Below are 10,436 nucleotides of genomic sequence, written 5' to 3'. Positions count from 1 at the left end.
AAATAGACCTACCCTATGACCCAGCAATAGCACTGCTAGGAATTTATCCAAGGGACACAGGAGTACTGATGCATAGGGGCACTTGTACCCCAATGTTCATAGCAGCACTCTCAACAATAGCCAAATTATGGAAAGAGCCTAAATGTCCATCAACTGATGAATGGATAAAGAAATTGTGGTTTATATACACTATGGAATACTACGTGGCAATGAGAAAAAATGAAATATGGCCTTTTGTAGCAACGTGGATGGAACTGGAGAGTGTGATGCTAAGTGAAATAAGCCATACAGAGAAAGACAGATACCATATGGTTTCACTCTTATGTGGATCCTGAGAAACTTAAGAGGAACCCATGGGGGAGGGGAAGGAAAAAAAAAAGAGGTTAGAGTGGGAGAAAGCATAAGTGACTGTTGAGAACTGAGAGCAAACTGAGGGTTGATGGGGGGTGGGAGAGAGGAGAGGGTGGGCGGGTGATGGGTATTGAGGAGGGCACCTTTTGGGATGAGCACTGGGTATTGTATGGAAACCAATTTGACAATAAATTTCATATAAAAAAAGGTAAAAATGAATTTAGAATCTCTGCTATGTGCAAAAATATTGATGAATTCAATTTAATTTATTAATTTAACAAATTGTGTAGCATGTATTACATACCTGGTGCTGTTCTAGGTATTGGGGAATCACAACACTAAACAAAACAGCAAAAAAAATGTCTTCATAGAACTTGAATATCTGTTGGAGAAACAAGACAAAGCTCAGGAGGAAACATCTGAAGGAGGCAAAGGAGTGATCTAGGCAGATATTTGAGGGTAGAGTCTTCCAATCAGAGGGAAAAGCAATGCAATGGACCTGAATTGAAAGCATGCCTGAAAAAAGTAGCTAAAATTATGCCATTTCCCAGCTTTAATATTCTCACACATATTTTCAAGATTTGCCGAAGTAACAAATAATTTGAAAAAGTAGGATTTGTAGGATACCATAATAAAACATTTTTTTTTACCTGCTGTCTATGTAAACCTACTTTTTCACACTAGTTCTCCTGTCCCTTGAGTTGAATCTAGGGTATGTCCCATGACTTCCCTGCATGTCTGTAAGTAAAAATATCCTCCTGTCAGTTGTAGTCACAAAACAGTTTCTGTTCAATTAAGGCAGAAAAGAAATAACAATTGTATAATTGTATAACTTGTATAACTGGTACCATTATGGCCATAAAGTACTGGCACTTTCTATGTTGTGAAGGTATCTAAAGTTAACTCTTTCCCTTGTGTGGTTCCCTTTTTTGGTTCTCTAGGGCTTCCTCTATTGTTGAAAATCTCTTACTTGCTCTTCTCTTGTAATGTCAAAAAAATTAGTCTTGCCTTTTAGATTTCTCAGGGATGAGTTAGATACCTACTGTGTTAACAAGTTATGGGGACACTGAATAGACCCATTGACTTTTTTGCCTTAGGACTGAGGTGACAGTGAAGAACAGCAACTCCTTCTCTACAGTGGAAGCACTCATGAAATGCCAATAGTTCTCGCTAAAAATCCTCTTCAATCTCTGACAATCTTTTTGGCCTCTCAAATGTCTTTTGTAGTCTAAAAATGTGTAGTTATCTAGGGGTAACCAACTCAGTACTCATCCAAGTCCTTTGCATGACCTGTTTTTATCACCTTGTTTTACACTTTGGAATTTGACAGTAGTAGAAACCAATTATCTTGAGACCTCAACCAAAAATGTGACTGAAATAGGTTATTTTATATACATATATATATATATATATAGAGAGAGAGAGAGAGAGAGAGAGTATAAAATTCTGTAATTCATCTGATGTATGAGTTGTCTATTTCATTTTTTATAATTATAGTGTCCTCCCTCCCCACCTGGCATGCTGGGTTATAGATTTAGAGAAAATGAGTGACTGAAGGCAATGGGGAGAGAATGAAGACAATTGGTCTCCCTTGGAAGGTGCCTTCAGACAGGCTGTTACAGGTTTTCAAACAAAGCAGGAATACTCTCACCCATAAAGGGGAAGATAAACTAATTTGGTAAGGAAGACATAGTAAGGAATGAAAGTGGGCTTACTATTAGAGTTCAATTTTTCCCCTTCCTTATTTTGATCTCCTCTTCCTCCCAAATCCTTGTACTGCTCATTCCTCAAGGCCTAGCACTGACAACACAGCATCTGAGACCATGCTACTTGGAAGTGAACTCTCCCATCTTTGTCATTGATGGGCATTGAGGCACATGGAGTCTCAACCACTCTTATGGTCCTTAACAATGGGTAGTCTGTCTTCTTCCTCTTTCCAGTATGTGTGTGGAAGGCAGGGGCTACTTTCTCAGGAAGTTAGGTACTAGGGTAACAGCAGGGGCCCACCCTCACTCTGCCTAAGTGACTTCTGTTAATGTTTAAATTGTGCATCTCCAGAAATCTTGGAAGCTCAGAAGAAGCTATTTGTTTATTGGCTTACAACTACACCTTCTTTCTGCCCACACAAAGTTGGGAGCAGAAGTTTTACTGACTCCTCTTCTGCTTATTCTGCTTACATGTAGTCAGAGACAACATTAACATCATATTAATGGAATTATTGGCAGAAGATATCCCCCCCTTATTATGAAGAAAGTGCTTGTTTTGTGATCAGATGCTGTGTCCTGAACAATTTCACAGCACATAAGCTCCATTTACATTTGAGTTTAACTTAAACACAACATATTTTATAGTTTTGGATTGGCAATGTATTCATACATTTCAATAATAAAAAATAATTAAGAGGGTGGTTCAATATTCATGAAACAATCAACATGATATTTCATATCCATAAGAGAAAGGATAAAAACCATATGGTCATTTCAATAGATTCAGACAAAGCATTCAACAAGGTACAACATCCATTCGTGATAAAGCCCCTCAACAGAGTAGGTCTAGAGGGAACGTATCTCAACATAAAAAAGAATTAAGAGGGTGGTTCAATATTCATGAAACAATCAACATGATATGTCACATCAATAAGAGAAAGGATAAAAACCATATGATCATTTCAATAAATTCAGACAAAGCATTCAACAAGGTACAACATCCATTCGTGATAAAACCCCTCAACAGAGTAGGTCTAGAGGGAACATATCTCAACATAATAAAGGCCTTATATGAAAAACCCACAGTGAACATCATACTCAGAGAGGAAAAACTTAGAGCTTTTCCCCTAAGGTCAGTAACAAGACAACTATGTCCACTCTTAGCACTTTTATTCAATACAGTACTAAAAGTCCTAACCAAAGCAATCAGACAACATAAAGAAATAAAAGGCATCCAAATAGGTAAAGAAGAAGTAAAACTTTTACATTTGCAGATGACATGATACTCAATATAGAAAATCCTAAAGACTTCACCAAAAAATTACTAAAATTGAATTCAGTAAATTCAATTTTAAGTAAGTGAATTCAGTAAATTTGCAGCATACAAAATTAATTTACAGAAATCTGTTGCATTTCCATGAAGGAGTGGAAAGTGAGATTAAGAAAATAATTTCATTTATAATTGCACCAAAACAATAAAATATCTGTGAATAAACTTAACCAAAGAGGTGAAAGTCTTCTACTCTGAAAACTACAAAACACTGATGAAAGAAATTCAAGACCACATAAAGAAATGGAAAGACATTCTATGCTCATGGATTGGAAGAACAAATACAGCAAAACCTTGGATTGTAAGTAACTTGTTCTGTGAGTGTTCTGCAAGACGAGCAAACATTTCTAATAAATTTTAATTTGATAAATGAGCGATGTCTTGCAATAGGACTAATACGTGATGCCAAACACCACATGATCACAACTGGTTCTGATCACAACTGTTCTCTTTCTTTCTCTCTCTCGCTGCAGAATTTTGGGTGATCGTCATAGTAATGTTACATTTCCATGAAATCCTAAAAAAGAGGCAAAAGGAAGTGTCATTGGATAGATTCCTTGTTAAAGTTGCATGAAAATAAAAAGATTCCATTGAGCCAATAGATAACGGTGATTACATTAGTGGTAGTGAAATTCATCATACACAATAACCCTCCTCTGTCTTGTCCCCCTCACATCAGCCACAAAGCTTTTCAAAGGTAAATGCAGGTTAATTTGTTATTTTTTTATATTTTATATTTTTATTACTGTGTATTATATTTCTTATAGGGAAATTCGCTTTGTTATGCAAGTGCTTTGTAATACAAACATGTTTCTGGAATGAATTATGCTTGCAAACCAAGGTTTTACTATATTGTTAAAATGTATATACTACCCAAAGTAATCTACACATTTAGTTCAATCCCTATTAAAATGCCAACAGCATTTTCCACAGAACTAGGACAAACAATCCTAAAATTTGTATAAAACCACAAAAGATCCCAAATAGCCAAAGGAACCTTGAAAAAGAAAAGCAAAGCTGGAGGCATCACAATTCCACACTTCAAGTTATATCATTGAAAATGGTAGTAATTAAAACAGTATCGTACTGGCATAAAAATAGACAGATCAATCAAATAGAATATTAGAAAAATAGAAACAAACCCAATATTATATGGTCAATTAATCTTTGACAAAGGAGGAATGAATATACAATGAGAAAAATACAGTCTCTTCAAACAATGGTGTTGGGAAAAATTGGAAAGCTACATACAAGAATGAAACTAAGCCACTTTCTTTTACCATACACAAAAATAAACTCAAAATGGATTAAAGACTGAGGCAACTGGGTGGCTCAGTCAGTTAAGCATACGACTTCAGCTCAGGTCATTATCCCATAGTCCATGAATTCGAACTCCACTTCTGGCTCTGTGATGAAAGCTCAGAGCCTGGAGCCTGCTTCAGATTCTGTGTCTCCCTCTCTCTCTTCCCCTCACTACTCACACTCTATTCTCTCAAAAATAAATAAACATTAAAGAGTTAAAAAAAAATGGATTAAAGACCAATGTGAGACCTGAAACCACAAAAATCCTTGAAGAGAGCACAGGTAGTAATTTCTATGACATCAACCATAGCAACATTTTTCTAGGTAGGTCTGCTGAGGCAAGGGAAACAAAACCAAAAATGAACTTTTGGGATTACATCAATATAAAAAGTTTCTACGCAGTGAAGGAAAAAATCAACAAAACAAAAAGGCAACCTACTGAATGAGAGGATATATTTTCAAATGACATACCCATTAAAGAGTTAGTATCCTAAATATATAAAGAATTGATACAACTCAAGACCCAAAAAACAAATAACCCAATTGAGAAATGGGCAGAAGACATGAACAGACAAAGAAGACATAGAGATGGCCAACGGACACATGAAAAGATCCTCAACGTCAATAATCATCAGGGAAATGCAAGTCAAAACTACAATGAGATATCCCCTCACACTTGTCAGAATGGCTAAAATAGAATAAAAAAAAACACAAGAAATAGGAAGTGTTGGTGAGGATGTGGAGAAAAAAGAACCCTCTTACACTGTTGGTGGGAATGCAAAATGGTGCCACCATTGTGGAAAACAGTGTGGAGTTTCTTCAAAAAGTTAAAAATACAACTACTCTATGACCCAGTAATCACACTACTGGGTATTTACCCAAAAAATACAAAAACACTAATTCAACAGGATACATGCACCTTTATGTTTGTTTATAGCAGCATTACTTACAATAGTCAAATTATGGAAGCAGCCCATGTGTGCACTGACTGATGAATGAATAAAGAAGTGGTGTTTATATAGAGAGAATGGAATAATTTTCAGCCATAAAAAAGAACAAAATCTTGGGGTGCCTGGGTGGCTCAGTTGGTTGGGCGTCTGACTTCAGCTTAGGTCATGATCTCGTGGTTTGTGGGTTCAAGCTCCATGTCGGGCTCTCAGCTCAGAGCCTGGAGCCTGCTTCAGATTCTGTGTCTCCATCTCTCTCTGCTCCTCCTCTGCTTACACTCTTCTGTCTCTCTCTCTCAAGAATAAATAAACATTAAAAAAATTAAAAAAGGATAAAATCTTACCATTTGTAACAGCATGGCTAGAGAGGATTATCCTAAGGAAAATAAGCCAGTCAAAGAAAGACAAACACCATATGATCTCACTAATATGTGGGATTTAGGAGACAAAACAAATAAATAAGAGAGAGAGAGAGAGAGAGAGAGAGAGAGAGAGAAACCAAGAAACAGATTCTTAACTATAGAGAAGAAACTGATGGTTACTAGAGGAGAATTGGATGGAAGGATGGCTGAAATAGGTGATGGGTTTTTTTTTTAATTTTTTTTTCAACGTTTATTTATTTTTGGGACAGAGAGAGACAGAGCATGAACGGGGGAGGGGCAGAGAGAGAGGGAGACACAGAATTGGAAACAGGCTCCAGGCTCTGAGCCATCAGCCCAGAGCCCGACGCGGGGCTGGAACTCACGGACCGTGAGATCGTGACCTGGCTGAAGTCGGACGCTTAACCGACTGCGCCACCCAGGCGCCCCGAGGTGATGGGTTTTAAAGGGTACATTTATTATGATGAATAAAAATTTGATGACTTTATTTAACAAAAATATATATTTGTTTTCCTTTTCCTCAGCCCTTCCCTTCTCTTCCTGGACAATTCAGTTCTAACACCATTAGATAGGGAAAAGGAAGATAGGTGTTTTTGCCAGAGGAGAGAACAGAGTTATATTGGCCTGAGCAGGGTGAAGAAGACATCCAACTTGGGCAACCTTGGAGAGAGACTCATTGTAAAGATTTAGTGCCTAAGACTGTAAAGAGAGCTTCCTAGGTAGGAAACTATCCAGGTGAGGAGCATTGGGTTCTTTTTATTTGGTTGAAGAGAGTGTCCATGGGAGGCAATATGTGGCAGACTTGAGCAGGATTTCAGATCCGAGCAGGGTGAGAAACATGTCCATGCAGAAGCCTGCTAGTAATCTGAAGAGGATACCTATATGGCTCTCAATTGATAAAGATATAGAAATATAGAAATATACATGTAAGTGTGTAAATTCATATAAGTGCGAGTACCTATGTCTGTGTGTGTACATGTATATACAAATATTGCCTAATTCTTTCCACTGAGAGAGCCCAGGGGCCCAGTATGCCAATAGAAACAGACCTAGTGTCCATATCATGTCTTTTAAATACTATTAGTGAATAAAGAGAATAAGAACTCCTTGGAGAAATGGCTGATTACATGGTTGTGGTAGGTAAAGAACATAATGAGCCTGGAACATATTGCAATGCCAGAAAGCAATGTGGCAAAAAAATGATGGCATACCAAAAGGACATATAAGCCAGTATTAACAGGCTCCTACAAATCAAATAAAGGACAATATGAGTATCAAATTAAATAATGATAGAAGATAGTGTAATCCATTGGATCAAAAAAATATGATTCAGTATCTAAATAAATAAATATAAAAATAAACATTTAGATACTTTAAAAATACCTACCCATAAAATATTTAATTATTACAAAGGTAAAAGACACTGGAATGGTCTGGAAGTCACCACCTTGAACAAATGGTCAAAGAAGACATTGTAAGTAATGGAACAAATTGAAATTGTGTCACCTGATAGGATAAACAGCACACCAAAGCAATGCTTCTGTGATATTCCTGCCAAAGATGCATAACATATGAATCCATTCTAGAAGAATGATCAGGCAAAATCAAATTGAAGGACACTGTAGAAAATAACTGGACTTGTAGCTTCATGAACTTACAGATTCATGAAAGTCAAGAAAAAAATGGAGGGTATATTCTATACTGAAGGAGATAAAGAGATCTAGCCTCTTATCTGGAGGGTCAGGGGGAAGAATCCCCTTCAAACTTTATTCAGGTGGTTGGGAGAATTCAATCTCTTGAAGTGGTAGGATTAATGTCCCCATACCCTTGTTTACTTTTCCTCGCTGACTTTTGACAGGGCATTGCTCTCAGCTGCTAGAGGTTTCTCTGATATCCTTGCATTTGGTCCATGGCATTTTCAAAGCCAGCAATGGTAATGCATCCAAGCATTATCATGCTTTGAATTTCTCTGACTTTAACTTGTTAACAGCCATATAAATCTTTCTCCTTTTAAAGGGAGTGATTATGGACACCTGGGTGGCTCAGTGGATTAGGCATCTGACTCTTGATCTCAGTTCACGTCATGATCTCACAGTTCATGAGTTCAAGCCCCGCATGGCGCTCTGTGCTGAGGGCATGAAGCCTGCTTGGGATTCTGTCTCTCCTTCTCTCTGCCCCCACCTGCTCGTGCAATCTCTCTCTCTCTCTCAAAATAAATAAATAAACTTAAAAAAACTAATTAAACCTGAAATTATGAGAAAAGCAATAGAAAGCATAAAAATAATTTAATTCTTTAGAGCAAAGAAAGAGATGTTTCCCTAGAGCCTCCAGAAAGGAATACAGCTCTGCCAACATCATTATTTTTTGCAAATGAGACCTATGTCGGACTTCTGACCTAAATAATTGTGAAATAATATAAAACCTTTATATTTAAAGTAATATACTAATTTTGTGGTAATGTTTTATGGCAACAATAGAAAACTAATACAGAAGAGGAAGAAATCTGTTCCAACTCATTTTACAACAATCAAACCAGAGAAATATAGTACAAATAAAGAAAACTAAGAGTAGTATCCCTCATATTACCAGATTAAATCTCTCTCTCTTTCTCACTCTTTCTCTCTCTCACTCTCACTCTCTCCCCAAGTGGGATTTATTCCAAGAATGAAAGGCTAATTCAATATTTGAAAATAAATCAGTCCACCACATTAAGAATCTAAAGAAGAAAAACTCTACGAGCATAGCCATAGATGCAGAGAAATCTTTTGACAAAATACAACATCTATTAATGATAAAAACTTTCAATTAAGTATAAATAGAAGTTAACTTCCACAACCTGATAAAGGGCTTCTACAAAAACATCCAGGTAACATACGTAGTGGTGAGGGACTCAATATTTTCTCTCAAGTCTGGGAGCAAGGCAAGCATATCCACTCTCAGCAGTCACCTTTGACATCATAATGAAAGTCTTATCAAGTGCAATAAAACAACAACAACAACAACAACAAAAGGAATGAAAAGCATATAGTTTGGAATGTAAAAATAAAATTATACCGTGTAGCACTGTGTCAACTATACTTTAACAAATAAACAAAGTAAAGTTTCCCTCTTGTGGATGACATTATTTTCTATGTAGGAAACCCCAAGAATCAGATATTGGAAAAGAAGAAATAAAACAAAAACAACTAGAAATGCATAACCAAAAATATGAACTGCAACACATACCTCAGAACTTACAGAAAAAATTAACTCAAAATGAAACATATGTAAATGTATTAAATGTAAATGTAAAGCAAAAAATATAAATTCTGAAAGAAAACATAGGAGATATTTGTGTGATGTTGACTTTGGCAACGAGTTTTAAGGTGTGACAACAAAAGAAAAGTTTTTATGTATGACATCCGTAAAAGAAAAAAAATGATAAATGGAACTTAAACAAAATGAAAATCTTTTGCTACATAAAAGGTCGGTTAAAAGAGTAAAAAGACATCCACACTGGGAGAAAATATTTTCAGATTACATATTTTATAAAACACATTTCCTGAATATTTTTAAAAACTGTTAAAACACACCAAAAGAAAAAAAAACTCAATTAAGAAATTGTCAAAATATCTGAATATATCCAAATGGTACCTAAGCACATATGAAAATATGCTTGATATTGTTAGTCATTAGAGAAATGCATGTTAAAACCACAATGAAATACCGGTGTACACCTATTAGAATGGATAAAATTGAAAAACTCCACAATTGCAAATACTTGTGAAGATTTGTAACAAGAGGAATTTCCATGCATTGCTTGTAGAAATGTAAATGATACAGCTACTTTGTATAACATATCCACAGTTTAATATAAAGTTAATCATACATACACTTACCATATGACCCAGGAATCTCAGTTGTATGTATTTGTCCAAGTGAATTTCAAGTGTGTATTCACACAAAAACCTGTACACAAAATGTTCATTATAGTATTATTCATAATCACCAAAATCTGAAAACAATCCAGATGTCCTTCAACAAGTGAATATATAAATAAACCTTGGCACATCCATTAAATGGAATACTACTAAGCAATGAAAAGAAACAAACTCTTGTTTTATGAATAAATTTGAAACATTATGTTAGTGAATAAAATCAGATCTTAAAGGCTGCATATAGTGGGCGCCTGGGTGGTTCAGTCAGTTAAGGTACAACTCTTGGTTTCAGCTCAGGTTATGATCTCATGGTTTGTGGGTTCAAGCTCCGCAATGGGCTCCATGCTGACAGCTTGGAGCCTGCTTGGGATCCTCTTTCTCCCTCTCTCTCCCCCTCCCCACTAGTGCTCTCTCTCTCTCTCTCAAAAATAATTAAAATTTAGTAAAAAAAAAAGCTACATATAATATGATCACAGTTTATGACATTCTGAAAAAGGAAAAAC

At 36.0% G+C, this 10,436-nt stretch overlaps 1 long non-coding RNA gene across 1 annotated transcript in view; it reads right to left on the bottom strand.

Annotated features, from left to right (window-relative positions):
* Nucleotides 1-10,026, bottom strand: part of LOC121024758 (uncharacterized) — a 16,425-nt gene extending 6,399 nt beyond the window's left edge. Inside the window, exons 1-2 of the long non-coding RNA XR_005787808.1 lie at nucleotides 9,895-10,026; nucleotides 656-733 (exon numbers count right to left, since the gene is read on the bottom strand). This is a non-coding gene — a long non-coding RNA (uncharacterized LOC121024758). The remainder of the gene's footprint in view (nucleotides 1-655; nucleotides 734-9,894) is intronic.
* Nucleotides 10,027-10,436: the final 410 nt, after the last annotated feature.

The sequence above is a fragment of the Herpailurus yagouaroundi genome, unplaced genomic scaffold (genome assembly GCF_014898765.1).
Source record: "Herpailurus yagouaroundi ecotype Mexico unplaced genomic scaffold, PumYag 67080, whole genome shotgun sequence".
Taxonomy (NCBI): Eukaryota; Metazoa; Chordata; class Mammalia; order Carnivora; family Felidae; genus Herpailurus; species Herpailurus yagouaroundi.
The sequence above is the reverse complement of the archived record's forward strand: the minus strand, read 5'-3'. Positions and strand labels throughout refer to the sequence as shown.